This window comes from Curcuma longa, chromosome 21 (assembly GCF_044706935.1).
Source record: "Curcuma longa cultivar G26 ecotype Majalengka, Jawa Barat chromosome 21, ITB_CL_G26_1.1, whole genome shotgun sequence".
In the NCBI taxonomy this organism is placed as follows: Eukaryota; Viridiplantae; Streptophyta; class Magnoliopsida; order Zingiberales; family Zingiberaceae; genus Curcuma; species Curcuma longa.
Genome location: NC_133881.1, coordinates 4,702,465 through 4,707,595, shown reverse-complemented (window position 1 = coordinate 4,707,595; position 5,131 = coordinate 4,702,465). Strand labels below are relative to the sequence as shown.

General features: G+C 36.5%; 1 long non-coding RNA gene across 1 annotated transcript; it reads right to left on the bottom strand.

The window, feature by feature from the left end:
• Positions 1–979: 979 nt before the first annotated feature.
• On the bottom strand, positions 980–3,394 carry LOC141814127 (uncharacterized). Its single transcript, XR_012600450.1, has 3 exons — positions 2,995–3,394; positions 1,389–1,457; positions 980–1,289 (listed from the first exon to the last, which is right to left on the bottom strand). It is a non-coding gene; the product is annotated as an uncharacterized LOC141814127 (long non-coding RNA).
• Positions 3,395–5,131: the final 1,737 nt, after the last annotated feature.

The following is a 5,131-nucleotide window of genomic DNA, read 5'->3' as shown; positions in this document are numbered from 1 at the left end:
TTTGTCTATCATATTAGTCCCATTATCATATCCTTGTCCTCTTATGTCATTTACATCAAATTCAATTTTCTTTATTATATTAATAAGTGTATCAAAAAAACCTTTTATAATAATATAATAATTATAATTAATATAAAATTAATTAGTTTTATCGTTGTTTTTAGAATGATGCATCAATTCAGCCATGCATTAATTCTCATGCATGCAGTAACTTTTCATGCATGCAGGCGTGCAGGTGTGAGCAGTGCATCAAATGCACGAAGCAGCATCAAATTCTCATGCGTAGTCATGTAGGCGTGATGTGGCCCTATGAAAATCGAAGCACCGGGATCTCGCGAAATGAACGCGCTATTCAATTGATATAAAAAAATTTCATTAAATAATTTTTTTTTAATAATAATGGGCACCAATTTTATTGGGGCCCTAGGCATAGGTCTTAATGGCCTATGCCTTAAGCCGGACCTATCCTCACAAATGGTCATGGGGCTGCTAGAGTGACAAATTTCACATTTTGCTAAAGCGTCTATTAATTTATGCATCAACCGATTGAATTGGCACTATAACAAATTTGACTTTCCGCAGCGCGCAATTAAGCTATCCGCAGCGCAGATTGCATGTTGCATAACTCCAAGATGTTGAAAGTTATAATTCCTCCACAGCGCGCGTTGCGGAAAGTTGCATCGACAGCACGCGGGCGCGCGCTACGGAAAGTTGCATCCACAGCACGCGGGCGCGCGCTGCGGATGTAATTTTCCACAGCGCACGCCCCACGCGCTGCGGATAATTATATTTTTAAGATATAATGTACCTATATACACAAATACAAATAATATAACCTGCTCAAAGCTATAATATTTATAATCCTATACACAAATACCACATACAAATTAGAGCTCAAACAATGTGCATATATATCAGAGATAATCATGTACATTTAGTTAGATAAAACAATCCAAACAAAAATTTATCTTTACTGCAAACAGTATATGATCAAATATATATCAGTCAGACAAAACTATAAACATTGATGCCCAAGCGACTGTGCTTCCTATTATATCCTCAAAAAAAAATATCTCTTCGTTTGGTCGAATTAGCTCCACCTTCTCTACAAAGACTCTATCAATCCAAACTTTCCAATAAGATCTACCAAGAGGAATGTGATGTACTTTTACTTTTGGATCTGTGGATGCAATTCGACCTTCTACAACAGCTCCATCAACAGACGAATGAAGCAGCTTACATTTAGCATTAACACTAATATCTTCAACACTCACCTTCTTTAGTTTTGACTATATAACAATAAAAAGTAATTAATGATTAAACAAATTATATAATAGAGCATGCTATAAATAATAAACAAAAGTATAATATTATGTTAAGATAGTTACCTGAGCTGCAACATTGCTATCTGTACTAATATAATTTCCAATACCTCTACTAATGCCACCACTAGCAACCTAATTTTACAAACAAATTAGTTATTGTTAGTCTAATACAAAAGAAATAAGGTAGAACAATTTTTTACATATTGTCACATAATGCTAGCCAATCGAGCAAACAAAATGCCACATGATTATTCATAACAAACATACAAAATCCCACATAATGAAAGCTGTTGCATGTGTGATACAGCTGTGGCGTGTTCCAATAATAAATCAACAAGGATGTCAATTGTGGAAACAGACAATAAGCATCAAGATGATGTTGGAAAGGCATTAAGCTTACTCTATGGTCACATGTCACTTTGTTGATGGCCATCACAACCAAGAGTTGCTGAAAGTTTTAAAAATCATCCAAGAGTTAAGATAATTCATCATGATAAGAGGATGATGGTGCAATTATGGATGCCCATAATGTCTCCTGTGAAACCAATGCCACAAATAGTATTGTTGTAAAAAAATTACATTGTGCCTTTAGTAGGCATAGCTAAATATGTGAGGTAGCAGTGGATCATCCAACAAATGATAAAGTATATGTGGATGTGCCTAAGAAGAATCAGAATACAATATCAAATGCACTTGGTGTAGAAACTAATTTACCATATTATAAAGTCAGAGGATATGATGCCCTAATGTGTACATTATACATTTAACAAACACCGAGTGAAGCTGCTCTGGCTGTACAAATTCATATTATTTATGGGAATCAGTATTTTCTAAAGAATGGCATAACCAAGGTAGGATGAATTCTTCCAAACTAACAAATAATATTACTCTAAAAAATAAGTTGTGTCATTGGTACTTGGTAGGCAGAGCTACATATGTAAGGCAACAATTGGTCATCAAACAAACGACAAAGTATGTGGATGTGCCTAAAGAAAATCTATATCAAATGGCTTTTGTGTAAAAACTAATTTACTATATTCCACAAGTTAAAGGATATGATGCCCTAATCATGGTATTAAGCATTTAACAAACACCTAGTGAAGCTGTTCCAGCTGTCCAATTCATGCTATTTTAGGAACCATTATTTTCTAAAGAATGGTCTAACAAGGGTAGCATGTATTCTCCCTGTGAGCCATGCATGTGTGTTACAAATACCCAGTAAGTAGTGAGCGTGCACTTTGAAACACTCTATTTACCACCCTTAGCCGAAAGATTGAAGACCATGGCTGCTCAGATGTTTTCTCCAAGTAATAGCAATTCCTGATCATACTAATCTAGTAGAATACAACCAACATTTTGCTAGAAGATTAGATACCTTTCCTTCAATCCTTCATTTATTCCAAACCCCACCATTCCTTATCCATTTCTTAAATGACTACAACCCTAAAATGAAATTACAATCCATTGCTAAAACACAAAAATAAACAATGAAATTACAACCCTAAAATACAAAATCAGCACCCTAACATTAACAGCCTAAAATCAACATGGCAAACCCTAGAACACAAAATCAGGATCCTAAAATTAACAGCATAAAATCAACAACATGCAAAAATCCTAAAACACATAATCAAATCCCTAAAACACAAAATCAACCGTTAATTTATACCTTTGATTACTGCTGTAGGAGGAGGAAATATCACTGAGGAGAATGGACACGGTACTAGAGGAGCTTGCAACGGAGGCCGAAGGAGGACAGACTCAGGGCGAATGGTGAGTGGCGAGTGGCGAGCACGGACTGACCGGCGCGAGCACGAGCACGGACGGAGGGGGAGCTGCGACGGTGGAGAGGAAGGAGAAGCCGAGCTCGATCAGAAACGGAGAGGGCGGGGGAAACGGAGTGGTCGGGCGGAGAGGGCGGCTGGAGAGGGCGACCGGAGAGGGCGGGCGGAGAGGAACGGAGACGGAGGGAATCTCGCGGGTGAGCGCGGTCAAGCGCCGTCGGGGAAGAACTCGGTAAGAAGCGGGAGGGGAAAATAGCGGCTGGGAAAACCTAAACTAGCGGGCGACACTCGGTAGAAGCGGGAGGGGAAAACAACGGGTTGGGAAAACAAGTGAGCGACGACGGGCTGGGAAAACTGGGTTGGGAAAAATCAGATAATTTTTTTTAATTGTTTTCTTTTAACAGCGTATATCCACGCGCGTTGTTAATAATATTTTTAACAGCGTATAATTTTTGCACGCTGCAAAAAATAATATTCGTAGCGCACTATTATTTGTGCGCTGTTAATTGTAAAAATATAACATATTATCCGCAGAGCACATATTAGGTGCGCCGTAAAAATCATTATTAACAGCACACTAGAATTGTGCGTCGTTAGTGACGTGTTGTGGAAAGTCAAATTTGTTATAGTGTGGATTGAAAGTATTAAAAGAATTATTTGCTACCTTAAATGCACTATATCTTATATGATCTCTTTTATTTTATAACACAATGTTAGAGTTACATGTCTATGACCACATAGGCTTTAGTGGTTCTGTTGAAGACAAACACTCAAGTAATTAGTTTTTTTATTCCTTGAATAAAATCTAATATCACATCATTCAAAAATAATAATAAATAACCCTATCTCATGTTAGTATTAAAGCTGAATACAAAACTATTATTAATAATTACGTCTGAGGTCATTATTTTTTCTTGCCGGTAATCCCTTCTTTTCTCGACCAGCTATAGTACACCACCACCAATATATCCAAATTATATTGTAATTTGATAATATTGAAGTATATGAAAATTAATTTTCACTTGATTTGAGAACGAATTACAAATCAGCAATTATTTGTTTTACATTATCACATTGTTGATATACTTGTCTTATGCAAATCGTTTATTCCAATTAAGAATTCTATTCCTAATTGTCGATTCCAATATAATCACCTGAAATCAAATTCAGCATTTCGGTCAAATTAAGAATTCTATTCCTAATTGTCGATTCCAATCACATGAAATCAAATTCAGCATTTCGGTCAGATTAAGAATTCTATTCCTATTTGGTCTCTATTTTCTCCTAAATTTTCTAGTGTTCAGTTGGTCTCTTTTAAAAATGACTTATGGTGCTATTAATTATGTTTACAATGAACGCCACTTAGTCTTCTCATACTTTTCCTGCTCTCTACTTAATTTGCTCTCAGCCTTCAGTTCGCCTCTATTTCTCAGGTGTTTTTCTACTTCTCAATAGTGATGCGAATGCTGTTTCCAAGCGATAGTCTTCAGCTCGCCTCTATTTTTCTAAGTTAATGTTTACTTTTTCAAGTTAGCAATTGGTCTATCTATCTAGCCGCCGTTATATCAACGCCAGATTAATGCATTATATCGTTCCTGTCTAGCCGCCGTTATAATCAACGCCGGATTAATGCATTAAGTACGTTCCTATCTAGCCGCCGCTATAACTTTGGAGAAAATTCAACACCGATCGAGATTGTTTCTTTTAGAGTTGGCAAAAGTCTTGCTACCGTATGTCAACTTACAGTTCATCAAATCGGCAGTCAAGCTGTCGGTAGCAAAAGTCTCTTAGAGTTGGCAATAGGTCTGCTACAGAACATCAAATCAAATCGGCATTCAAGCAGCTGGTATAAATTACACTACATAATCAATTTATGTAAAGGGGAATGATATGCTACATGAAAAATATAATATGAAATTCAACATGACATACTCAATTGTATAGATATGGATTCCACTGCATGGATGTGAGTTCCACTGCATGGAGTGTATCATGCTACATTTTTCATGTAGTGTATCATTG